The 13,785-nt window shown below is 45.4% G+C and overlaps 1 protein-coding gene across 14 annotated transcripts in view; it reads right to left on the reverse strand.

The window, feature by feature from the left end:
* Positions 1–13,119, reverse strand: part of LOC120894577 (AF4/FMR2 family member lilli) — a 214,132-nt gene extending 201,013 nt beyond the window's left edge. For all 14 annotated transcript variants that reach the window (XM_040297245.1, XM_040297244.1, XM_040297251.1 and 11 more), the window contains exons 1-2: positions 12,957–13,119; positions 10,267–10,800 (exon numbers count right to left, since the gene is read on the reverse strand). The gene's annotated coding sequence lies outside the window, so the exon portion shown is untranslated. The remainder of the gene's footprint in view (positions 1–10,266; positions 10,801–12,956) is intronic.
* Between the last annotated feature and the right edge of the window lie 666 nt (positions 13,120–13,785).

Raw genomic sequence — 13,785 nt, forward strand, 5'->3', positions numbered from 1 at the left:
AAAAAGCTATAGGCGCTTTGCTGTCGACATTTCGGCTTCATCGACCCGAGGCTTTGCGTTGCTTGATTGACCCTTGCTTTCACTCCGAAGATTTGGTAGGTTTTCTCCCTTTTTCCTCCCCCAGTACAAAGGTGTTGTTCGTCGGCAGCGGGATACCACTTTTATCATTGGGCTATCATTTAAAGGGTACGCCAGCCGAGCGGACGCTGCTGTACCTTTTCACAGTTTCCCGGCTCGGTAAAGAAAGGCCCAGCGTGTCACTGCGAGGGCCATGAATTTTGCTTTGCAGTAACGTAAATCTTTTTGGCTTTCTCCGGTTCTCTCTTTTCGGGGCTTTTGGGGAAGTTCCCCAAGGTATACCGGCGGCAGCGAGGGGGCGAAATATGAAAGCGTAGCACAAAATTACCACACGTCAAGGTTTAATGCAGCTTTTCTTGCTTCGTTTGCAAGAAAAAAAAGAGGATTCCATGAATGGAAGGAAAAGGATTTCACGCGTGTGCTTCTGCCCTGTTTGCCATTTTGGGAAGTGGTTGTTAGCTGGTAGACTTTTTTGTTAATAACACACACAGCCACACAAAAAGGTAGCCGAATTCGATTTTCAATCTGGACCGCTGATGTGGTGTGATGATTGGCAGGAAAAACTTCATCACTGGACGCACACTGCAGGGAGGGAGTGGGAAACGGAGGGTTTAGTTGCAAGAAGGGGAAAGAAGATCCCAGTGACATAAGTCGGATGGTATTTGCCCAGTGCGGATGATAGAGCCGCGGCCGGGTGTGTGCGTGTTTGGTGAAAGCGGAACAGGCTAAAAACGAAATCGGTCGAATTTTCTTTCATTTTCTGGGTGAATGGGTTTTATAAAAGGATGATGGGGCAGAGAGAGAGGGAGGTATTAGGTAGGTGTACTGTTTGATGATTGGATCAATATAGATTTTTGGGTTGTTTGAGTTGTTCGGTCGATATCAATATTTTGGAGTGATGGAAAAAAGGCACCAAAAATGAAAGAGTGTGTGTTATGGGAGGTAAAATATTTCTCATCGCTTGTTAGAACATTTCATAAAGCGTAATATTGAGCATTACTTGAGAAACAAGTCAAGCAACCTCTCTCTCAGGTACACATAATACTTGATTTTTTATTTAAGAATAAAAAGTGTAGAAATAAGAACAAGAATAAGAAATAAGAAAGAATAGTAGAACATGGATTTTACAACCTCATCGAAGAGACCTTCCATCTTCGAGTTGTTGAAATAAAACTCCCTTCAATCAGGTTTTTCTTTTTCAAATCGATAATTCCCTAGACCAATCATCGACTTTAACTAGGGCTATGACACCATGCATTGAAACGAGCTTAGGAAAAATTTGACAACAGTACGTTATTCCTGGAACGCAGAGGATCATAGCAATCCCCAGGACAGAGCATTTTGATAGAAAGTATCTAACATGCGTAGGGATTTGCTCTAATCTCATGCAAGACCGTACAAAAAACTTTTTCTTTCTTGATTTTTGGGTAGAGTTATATAAAGTGGATGTCAGTGGCTATATTATGAATGTAAGAAAAGCCACTGATAGGCTGTGTGTGTTGTGTGTGTGTGTGAAAGTTTTAAGACTGAGTTATAGGCACCTAGTTCTATATTTTTCCAAAGTTGCGTGCTCCACAATCTCCTGAGAATTGTCAAAAAACGATACCAAATGCAATGTTAGTATCTTCTTCTATTTGGCGTAAACGTCCTACAGGGATATGACGCCATTTATAGGCTTATCACCAATACGCCCGGAGGATATATATACTAGGATTGCATTTTAAAAATGGACAAAAATTGTCGACTTTTCATGGGTTTAACTTCATCTGTACTAAACGAAACGTTAATTCTTCTTCTTTTTGGCACAACAACCGCTGCCGGTTAAGCCCTGCCTGTACCCACTAGTGAAGTGAGTTTGGCTTTCAGTGACTTATTGTTATAGCAGGATAGTCAGTCCTACGTATGAGGAAACGGTCTATTCGGGGCTTAAACCCATGACGGGCATGTTGTTAAGTCGTTCGAGTTGACGACTGTACCACCAGACCGTTCACGTTAATTGTACTTTCAATAATAGTATCCCATGAGTCAGCAGCGAAAATATGACACCTCTATCAGTCGAACTGTAATCGTGATGGAGAAAAAAGTAAAGCCAAACTTCGTGTAGAAGCGTGCCGTATAAGACTGTTCCGGCACCTACAAAATTTTAGCACTATCAGAAAACAGTCAGAGCATTGAAAGAAAGCTCAGTTCCAAATAGCACTTAGCTGCATGAAGCTGCAAAAGGTACTGGAAATGAAGACTGAGGGAGAAGCTGGTGCATCGCTGCGTTTGCTTGGCCAGAAGGTCGATGCAACCGTTCAAACAGTGATCTAGTACCTAGGAAACATCAAACTACATGTCAGGAAGCAGAAATAGCGTCCACTGGCTTAGTAACGGCAAGCAATTATACCAAATCTCAATGCAATCATTTCAGGCGAATTTCGGTGAAATTTCGACATGACACCCAAAAATCGGTCCAACATCTCCCGGCTGGGTGCCATCAAAATTGCCTGAACCAACATGATACGAAACCTCTACTCTAACAGTTAAGTGGCGAAAATTGAGGAGAGATTGATAAAAATCGAAGGTAGTTCTTGAAATAATGCCCACAAGCATGTATTGGTTCGTCATGGTGAAAGTTCTGGATAAGTGACGAAAGACAGCTCGCAAGGTCGTAGATTCATTTTTGGAATTAAATTTAAGAGTTTGGCCGGTCTGGTGGTACAGTCGTCAACTCGCATGACTTAATAACATGTCCGTCATGGGTTCAAGCTGGCTAATCTGCTATGGGTAAATCCATAAGTCACTCAAAGCCAAGTCCAATAGAGGTTCAGGCAGGCCTGCGACCACCGACAACCGTTTGTTGTGCCAAAGAAAAAATAAGAAAGAGTAAGGTTACCTTTGAAAAGATGTTCATGGAAGGAAATTATCTCTCTTACTTTTTGTTTTCTACAGCCAGCCAAAAAATCAACATTTTCATGCACATTTTATTTACCGACATACGCCCTGAAGAGCTTTGTGAATATTGTGTTTCATTACATTAATAGCATAACACATCAACGTCTCAAAACTCTTACAAAAGACGTGTAAAACAAACAAAAATAATATGTTAAGGTAAAAGATATGCAAACCATCGAAAACAAATTCACACAATTACGTTCACTGAACGATATTCAAGTACAGAAAAACCACTTAGTAGACCCAGCACTACCTAGCCAACAACCAATGGAACTGCGTTTAGCGTCTTGCAAAAGTGCAAATAATAAATTCTTCTACCGTCCCTCCATGCCTCCACCTCTCTCTCTTATATCCCTTGTCATCAGGAAGAAAAGCAAGGCCGAACCACTCACGCTTTCCGGCTTTCGGCGTAGCTAATAGTATGCATTTATCTTGAGCGGCGAAGCTCCATCGGACGGAGAAAGCTTTTTAAACTCAAGCCCAACCCCAAAAAAAAAATGCTTTCCCCTTTCCCTCAATGAGTTTTCAGTGGGACGCTTTGTAAGCGCGAAAATGTAGCTCCCGCACACACACACACTGGAGCGCTGGTTGAAGGACGCTGGGGCGCTGGTCCCGGAAATGCTACGGTTGGGTGGCGCGGTTGAAAGATTGAAACCCATGCCTCCTAACCCCACGCAATTCGTTCGCATCCGACAGGCACGTCCGTTCGCGTTCGGACTGCCCTCAGCACCATGCCCCAAAGGTACACCGATGCACTTTTGATTGGTACAGCAATGGGTGCTGTAGGGCACCGAATTCAGTGCTGCGTGCTCTAATGGTGCAAGCAGCCCTTTCGGGCATCAAACGGGGCCAGACCAGACCAAGCTGAAAATAGGCACTGAAACACTTTCTAGCGCGACAAGGTCACTTCCGTACAAGGTGTACAGGTGCTGTGTGTATGTGCTGTGTTCACTTAAGGCGTACAAATATAGAAAGCCCCCATCATCGCCCCTTCGTTTCGAATCAGGTCATGCAGGGTATGTGCAGATTTTGTACCGGAAAAACGCATGCCCACCTTTGTGTAGCGTAGCGGATTTAAGGGTAAATATTTGTGTATGTGACCACGACCGGACATTCCTAGGTGCACACGTTCACGGTACGGTTTTGGTCACCCGGGCCGGTTAGCCAATGGAATGTGGTCGCTGTTTGCAACGCTTTTTCACTCAATGCGAGGCCTGCCTGCTTTCCATATTTACTATAAATAAGCTTTCGTGGTAAAATAAAAGTGGGAAAAACGATGTGACGCAAGTGCCTGCCCGTTGATAATCCTTGATTTGTGGTGAATGCAAAGTCGGGCTTTGATTAATTCTATCACCATTTAATGTGTGTGTGTGTGTGTGCCACATCAGCTCCATTCCAGGCTCGTACAGGTACGGCTACTGGTCAGTGTACCGAGCCACATTAATATTCATATACATTTTGGAGAAGTATAACAAACGAGAGTCCACTTTTGGCTTTGGGGCATTAGGGGCCGCTAATACCATCGTCCGTCGAAACCGTTCACGATCGTATTTCATAGCTTATTAATCAAGCTTAGCGGATAAACAAAGGTTTTAGTCGCGTTGCGGGACCGTTACCGTCCTTTCCCCCACCGTCCCGTGAGCGTGCTAAACTTCAAATAATAGCCATTTCATGAAGTGGACTGTGTTGGTGGTTTGGTTGAGTTTCGGTACGCAAACATCGATAACACACTGTGCACAATTCTGCAGAGTGCTTTAGATTAGGTTGTTTTATCGGAAACTCGTAGCGAAAAAAAAAGCATAGAAAAGTTGTTTAAACACACACACAAAGAGGGGAGAATAACATGATAAGCCGATGGTTTTGGTCGAATCACGTAGCAAACGCATCCTTTTAGATGAGTTTACACACAAAAAAATGGATTTTCCCAGGGACAAGTCCTAACCTGCGGCTGATTGTTTAGGCCTTCGGTTCGGCATAGACCCTAGAAAGGTATGGAGATGGAGGAAGAAGCAGCGAGAGAGTACCCAGTACCAGTTGATCCCTTTATGTGGTTGCCTAGTAGTACCTCCCTATTGCACGTGCTCTGAATAACCGCCACATACCCACATCAAGCACAGGGACCGGGGCACACGAAAGCAGAATTCAAACGACAATTGGTGGTTCACCACAAAGGTACACACAAATCATGATGATGTACCGTGCCCCTGTGGGGTGCCGCTAGGCGACACAACAACTCATCTGTATCGGAACACGGTCCAAATCATTCCGAATTCCAAACCCGAAGCCAAACGATAATTAATCATCGTTTAATCTGTTGTTGAAGCGGGCTCTCCCACTGTCAGGTCCTCGCAGGTCCGCTCCATCCATAGGCCTCGATGGACCGATCGATGCTACACTTTCTGACGCAATGTCGTTGGCTGGCAGGAAATTGAGTACGAGTGACAGTAACATACTTTCTCTATAGAAGGCTAGTCACACACAAGGACTGTATCCTTCAATATATCCAACCTAACGAGAGCTCCACAGAGCTTGTGGTTTCAATGTCTCATTTCATAATTGCGCCAGAATGAAGCATTTATACCACGGCTCTGACACTCACACCCACACATTCCTAAGCGTGGACAAGCGTGGACCCATCATCCATCACCCGGGAGGTGCTTTAGTATGCCAGGGCGTGGACTGTGGAGCGTTTATTGCGGAATAAGTGCATTGCACCGACGGCACTGAATGGGCTGGTCAGGCACATTGTTCGTTGAACATGGACCTAGGTGGACTAGGATACAGCAAGCGACAAGCAGGAAGGAAATATACAACCGAGTGTCTGCCCTTAATTGTCCACCGGGTCGCATCCGCAGATGGAGGAGGACCTCGTTGAATTAAATCCTAATTTGTGCCGTGTATCAATTAGCGTTATCACTTATTCAAATCCCTTTTTCCCGCTTCGTCCGTGTGTGGGGCTGCACCGTACTGCTACTATGAGGTGGGCAAAAAATGTGAATATAAAGAGAGACGATATATTACCGAGCTTAGTGTGGCAGTTCTAGGTCTGATAGGAGTGACCAGTGATCAATTGCCCAGGAAAGAACGCTCTTTATTAGCTCTGGGTGGTAGACGTACCGATAAAAGGGAGTCGTTGATTAGAGGTATTCAGCATTACAGGGGCTTTTCTATTCTAGGTTTTACAATCCGTAATTTATGATATCAACATATGAACGGACGATTCAATTTAGTATTGATTTTTGTTGGAACTGTTTGCTTATGATGTTTAGATTGCTAGAGAGACGCTGCAATTATTCATTTCTACTCCAATGATGAACTTCAATATCTTATGCATATCTTCTTAGTTCAAAATCCATTACAACAACAGACAGTGGGACCCTTCACGATTCTAATCAGCTTTTTGTATGGAGTTTGACAGTTGGAGGCTGAAATCATGTAAACAAAACCACACATAAAACTATCCTGCAATGCTCGGCCTAGATTATTCTAGCCTCAAAGCTCACCTGCTCGAAAAATGGCAAAACAATGTGGTGTTTACATTTATCCCAAGGTAAATTAAAGAGATCTGATGATGGAATCCATAATCAAAGTGTATGTAGTCCAGGTGGTCTCATTGCATGTTTTTATAACTAAATTTGTACATCATTTTTTGACAGAATGGTTGAAAACGTTTGTTCAAACAATCTTTCTGGAGGCTTGACGAATACTCAAAACACTCTTGAAATCTTCATTCAGAAGAAGAAGCGATAAAAATCAGCCTTCTAAATTCATACACCTTGGGATAAGACCACCTGTATATTATACCTACTTAGATAGCTGCTCGACAACTGCTGTACAATGCAAACAGCTGACAGGCTGAAATTTCAGCCTATGAACTTAAAACGGAAAGGGCCCCATTGCTAGAGAGACCCTGCAATTGTTCATTTCTACTCTAAACTTCAATAACTTATGCATATCCTCTTTGTTCAAAATCCATTACAACAACAGGCAGTGGTGGAATTGACAGAATACCTGGAACAGATATCTATTTTAGCTGAGCCGATTTACGGAATTACATTGCATATCTTTTCTCTACACCTTGAAATTGGAGCAATACCTGCAATCGTTTGATATGCCCGCGAAACTACCCAAAATACTCTCTATGCCCTATGTAGCATCCTTATTTCCACGAAGGTGCTATGTACCTTCTTCAGCCAAAGCCCTTATCCTTAGAACACACCCCTCGTACTTTGTTTTGAGCCCGCAAGCCCCCAACGGAGAATCTTGCACAATCATCAACAGATGATATTTCTTGTTTTTGTCGAAAGAGAACAACCTCTCGGTCCTGAATCTTCTGCATTGCAAGAACCAGTTGTTGCTGCTTTGGTGTCTTCTGCTCTTCCCTTCTCCCGGAGCACCTGAGCAGTAACGCTCACTAATGCGTATTGCGGCACGACTTCTCATGCGGCTTACACAAACTTGCGATAACACGAACACGACCAGCCATGGTTTTACGTGGCAAATACAACATGCAAAACACCATCGAGATAAGGTGGTGGCTCCCTTTTTGGTCTGGGTGCGCATAGAGACTTGATGTTGTCACAGCCTCGGCGACAGTGTCCTTTGTGGATGTTGTTTTCGTGTGCTCATTCCCCCGTTGTCAAATGATTATCAGCAGTTGTTTATGTTGTTGTGTGTGTGTGTTTGTGTGCGTGTTCCCGTTGGTTGCTTTTGTAAATTAAATTCATGGCTTCAACCCGCCACAGGACACCGGTTTGCCATTTGCGCCAAGTGCGCCCGCGCATTCATTTATTCATCACGCGTCGGGCTGCCAAAGGGTTACCGAAAGGATACTGGCCCGGTACAAAGTAACCCATCTTCTGCCTGCTCAAGCGTTAGTAAATTTGCTGCTTCCCAAGAACCTTGCGGCAATTTCCAATTTCGACGCAAAAGCTACAATCACTTTTCCATGGAAATCCATCAATTTGATGTAAGCGTGCTCGGAAGAAGGAAGTAGCGAAAAGGGTGCAGAGGGACATGCTGCTCAATTTATTATCACTCGGGGATGAATCTCCCTACTGTTTCATGTTTATTCCTTTCCTCACAGAACGTCTCACCAGGCCCGGTCCCTTTCCATTCCCAAACGACAGTGCCGTTTCGGCTTAACAATATTATTGTTTCTTGCGAAGGCAGTCAAACTGATGGATCGAAGGTTTGCTGCTACGCGCACCGCATCCGGCTCGGGGGCTAGATCACAAGGCCTGACCACTCCTTCCGAAACGCCCTATTTGCACGTGGGGACGCCTGTAATCAAAAATCAACGCCGCCTTTGTTCCTGTCTGAAAGCGAGTTTTCGGTCTACCGCGCTTTGGTGCTGTGGCGCTTCGAGCATCCGGCATCGAAGGAGCTTTTGCCGAATGCCGTTCACTTCCGACCATGTGGGCTGCTTTTTTTTGCGCAAGATTTTCGCCCGCTTTTACCCGCAAGCTGTAACTGTGTACGCAAGCGAGAGCATCATTTTTGTGGTGGGGTTTTTTGTGTCTGTATGTCCTTCTTCCAGTTCGGGGCAGTGGGCACTTCTTTTGCCGTGCTCATTAAAGGTCCCTTTCATTTCGGCGCTTTTGTGCCACCCCTTAGTCGGTTGTTAAACAGCTGGCATTTCGAGGCAGGCTTCCTATTGTTTGACTTCAGCCACGGGCCGGGCCGGGCCAAATGGTAGTTTATTTTTCTTTTACGACATAACTGAGCGTGGTCGTGGCAGTGCTACTCCAAGAATGACAGTGAACCGGAACCGAAAAACGCAGATGATTGCTACGCGAACGCGGGGAGGGCGCTTGTGTTTGCGCCATTTGCGCATTTTATGAGCAACTTCGCGTTACGGGGGGTATACAGACGGCCACTTTTGTCCCTATCCAGTAACCGGGCATCCCTTGAAGAGATCATACACACACTTTCCTTGCTCCTTGCTTGTTTGCTCGTCCCGATGTACCACCGCAATGAATTAGTTTTGCGTTCGTTGCACTGCCTCGTGCGGAGGCTGCGCAAGTAGCATCCACTACACGTTCCGCCACTGCCCGCCCAAAGCGCCATAAATCCTGCGCCCGTTTGCCACTGTTTGACTCATCCTGCAACGACCCAAACAATCGCTTGTTCTCCGGCACAGCTCACACAGCACAACACATTATCATCATAATGCACAAACGCCCGCGCGCGCCCGCGTATGTGGGTTGAGTTTGATGAGGAATACATTAAAGCACTACACGAGATAACGGGGGGAGGTTTTGTGTTCGTGATTGCTCCCATGTTGCTTCGCGCGCGCGACAACCATTTGCACGACAAAAAGTTCTTCCCCAACCCGGTGCGTCTCAAACCTCCGATCCTGGGACCGGCTTGAGGAGATGAGAATATAATTACGCATTCTCGGCTGAATCTGACGTGGATGGGTATTTAACGGAGAGAAACGAGGGCTCCGGGCGCAGTCGGAACTGCTCTCAAAGCAAGGGAAGTGTATCTGCTCCGTTTTGATGGGGAGGGGGGAAGATTGATGGCGCGCACGGGCGACATTAATAAGGCAAAGGCTTTGCTTTGTTGGTGAGATGGCAGGCTAGCGAGGCTTTGGATTTTAATGTTTACAAAATTGTCGATAATTTTGCCGAGCAGATGCTAATGCTACGATGGCCTGGAAGGTTGAACAGGGCGGAAAGAACACCTGCGAGAAGGCTGTATGCGATTCCCCTTTACTTTCGCCTTACCAGGAACAGAGCTTGTTTTTGGTAAAATTTTCCGTTGTTTATCTACATTATAAAGTTTAAAAGCACTCGTTTGCCGGCGATAGTCATAAAGAGCTGAAATATGGAGGAGGAAAAATGGATCCACGCGAAAAAAACGCCCTCCTCATTTATCAACCTCATAAGAGCTTGTTTATTCTGCTCAAGGAAGGCTTCATTTTCGTAAAATTTTCCACGAATTTAATTGCGTTCAAAAAATGAAACCACCGTAAACCATACTCCGAGGAGCTCAATCCATCTTCAGGACCCCCTGTTTTGGTGAGTGAGTAAATAACGAGTTCTGACCAAACAAAAAAAAAAACAAAAGCGCACCATGAAGATTGGTCGTCGTCTAGTTCCCTTATTTTTTGCCACCTTTCCCTCATTAGTCACGCTGTCAATTTTGTTTGTCACGCGAAGGTTATCCTTTTTTCGCCTCTCCCCTTCACTTCTAAAGAGAAGAGGGAAAAATGTCCCTCCAATTGCATTTTCCAACTCTTCTTACCTGATGCAGGTTTGTCTCGCGGCTCCGGTGGCTTTGCCCTCAAACAGGCGCACGATGGGCCCGAGGTTTTAATCCAATTAAAGCCGAATATTATAATAACAATAATACGCCACGGTGTACGATGTGCCGAACGGGTGGACCAGAAATCTCACCAAACAAAGCTTTTGTTTTGCGTGGTGGTGCTGGTGTTGGTGATGATTATTTCACGGTTCACTCTGCAAGCACCAAAAAAAGGAAGTTTTGGAGTTGCGTGTGAAAAATGGGATTATTTTTTCCAACACTTTCCTTTTTCGCGCTCTTTCTTTCTTGCTCTCTTTTCACACGCTTCACGCTTAAACACTCAAACGATCTCCTTTTGCCCGCTAATGGAGAGGTTTTAAATTTTCACTTGTTTTCTTTTTCACTGTGTTGTGTTATTACACTTGTTGACGGTACACAAATTGCACTGAGTAATGGACACTTGGAAATGATTCGCCTTTTTTTTTTGTTTTAAATCGCTCACTTGCCTTTTAATCACATATTAAGAATATCGAGCTGTGGAAATTAGGAAAACACACACGTTAGACGTTTTGAATGCTTAAATCACACGAAACAGGCTTTAAAGAGAGAGGCAATTTACACAAAAACAAGCACTAATTTACCATTTTTTGCTTAAAATTCAATTAAAAAATATTGCATTTAGTTCCACTGAAAACCCGAAGAAACGTTTTTTGGTGCCTTTTTCTTCTTCATCCAATTTAATTCTATTCCACCATTAGCACCGCACGAGTGCATTCGATCCCGTTTCCGGGAAAATAGGTAAAATAAATTTCCCAACCCCCTTGTCACCGTCGTCTCGACCTATGGGTATTAAATTTCCTCTTATCCTTTCTCACTTTCGACTCCTATTCATTCCACAACCGCAAGCTTCCTCACTGAAGCAACCGGTCCTCTCTTTACGCTTCGCGCGATTATTGAATTGGAATGAAATGAAAATCTTTACCATTTCCACACCCGTGGGTTCGGTGTGTTTTATCGGCACTTGCACTTGCCCTCCCCCCCTCCCTCCACGGACTGGAAACTCCACGCACAGTGTCGATTTCGCACAGAGTTGTGGGCTGTGGGGAGAATGCCGTTCGTTAGGGTGAAATTTTTAATTATCAAACTCACTGACACAGCACAAAAACTTTTCCCCTCTTTCCACTTTTGCACCCTCTCTCTCTCTCCCCTTCTCCCTCCAGCGTTCCACGATGAATGGCCAGCTGAAATAACAATCACGTATTTTATTTTAGATCCAGCTTGTTCGCCCACCACCACCACCGCCACAGAGCAATTTCACCTTTTTCATTTTCCACCTGTCGTCCACCAAAACCGTCCTCCCCTACCCGTGATGCCCCCGCATGCACCTTCATAAAGGCTGATTATAAGCACGATAGGATTTGGAAACCGGAACTTCTTCGTCCAGGGGACGGCGGTTGCAAATGCAGGGAATGCATTCGGTGAGCGCTTTTCCTCTCGATGTGAAACGCCACGCCGTATTTCACTTCCGGGCACAGCTGTTGCGGTACGGGAAGGAGATGGGAGAGTGGGGAGCAGGGATCAGGGGAAGGTATGGGCAGCCCCAATTCCCGACTACGAACAGTCGAACCACACTGCACTCTTATCTTTTGTGTGGCTTGTTGGTTTGTGGAGTCGTTTGGTCTTTGTTTTGTTTCAGCGCATCGTGGCCGTTTCTTCACCGTTTTTTCCCCAGGCTATCGTTTAGTATTATATGACTTTTCTATATTTTTCACTTTATTTTACACCAGCCTTTCAACTCTCTATTTGTGTATTTTTCTGTGTGTTATCCTCTCGAACAAAGGTATTTGCTTTCTGTTCCATCACATCGTTAAAGAAAACACTCTAACTCAAGGAGGATCTCGAACGGACACGACTTGTTTTATCACATCACATCGAGCGGCATTATAATCGCACAAAAACGCTGTATACGGCAGCATTCACCGGTTTTCGGACACAGGATGATGGCTCGTCCGATTGTTTAGGGAGGCGCCTTGATTCGACTGAAGTGGAAGGCGCACGCTGTCGATGACGCTTCCTTGTTGTCACCATTGTTTACCCACCCATACAGACACAAAACACACACACACACACACACACACTTTCAAGCATCAAGAACTGTTGCGGAACAACACAAAGTTAAAGGCGGCAGGCGCCTCCACAAAACGAAGCTTCCGCGTGGTGGAATTTTTCGAGTGCCATCATCCTCGACATCACGTTTGCCCACTCTAAAACACGTTACACACACACACACACATACATTCACATACACCAAATAGAGTGCACGTATTTCCACTCTTAAGTAAACCTACAGATTCGAGCAAAACAAAAAAACAAAAAAACAAAATCTCGGGAAGGGGTTGTTCACATGTGTTTGTGTGTGCATGTTTTCCCATCGAAACTCATTTCGAGACGCGTCACTACTTACTGCGCGCGCCCCTCGCCTTCATCGCCCTGCATCGCGAACGGTGTGTAAGATCGTAAAATCACCGCTTCGTAACTTCCTCCCATTTTCCCCGGGGAAGGTGTCTACGGCAATTTTGTTTCGTGATTCCTGTGATTCTGCCTTCCCAATCTCCCTTTTTTCAAAAGATTGCTTTCGCCACCCTCGAAGGACACACAAATATACGCACGCATAAAACACATACACACACCTTATTTTTGCTGTTTCGGGGGATTTACTTCACACACGCCACACGCCACAGACCGCGGGATATTGCATCCCGGAAACGCACGGGCTGAAAACACACACTTGGAGTCGCACTGAAAAACCGCACACGGTGACGCAGGGGTTCACTATTCCGCACTGGCGTGGCCAACGGTAGGCAGAGATCTGACTAATCCGAAACGCTCCGGCTTCCGGTTTTCCCTCCGGCCCGGTTTGCTGCGCTCGCTCAACAACAGTCTTCGGAGGGCTCTCGCTCTCGCGTATTTTTGCCTCCCAGTGTGATGGGCGGGAGATGGGAAAGGAAAGTGCTGGCATGCTGGGTACACACTCCACCGACAAAACACGGGAGTCTGCGCGCTGCCATCACGAGAAAGTGGGCACTCTTTGTTCACTCTCTGTGGAAGCACTCACGCTCGGCGTTGGAAGTGCACAGGATGAATTGTGACGATGGGGGAAATTCATTCCTTTTCCACACACACGCATAGATTCCAACACAGTTTTCGACAAATTTCGGCTCACAAGAAAGAGGGTTTTTGTGTGTTGTCAACCCTCCCTTCTTCCTGGAAAGTGGAGGCAGTACACACAACAAAGATAAATGAACGACGGTGCAGAGCGTGGCAGCGTGTCAGCTGTCGGAAGCAATAGAGATTTCGCTGGAGGATGAAGAAGCAACCTGTCGTCACTTTCAATCATGTCTGTTGAGCGACTCCCGTGTGTTCTGTGTGTTTGTACTCCTTGTGATTACTACTGGTGTGAAGAAAAGAAAAGTCAACCAGGGTATGGGTAGATGGGATAGAACTCTAAAAGCGACGAAC

This window comes from Anopheles arabiensis, chromosome 2, assembly GCF_016920715.1.
Source record: "Anopheles arabiensis isolate DONGOLA chromosome 2, AaraD3, whole genome shotgun sequence".
Lineage (NCBI taxonomy): Eukaryota > Metazoa > Arthropoda > Insecta > Diptera > Culicidae > Anopheles > Anopheles arabiensis.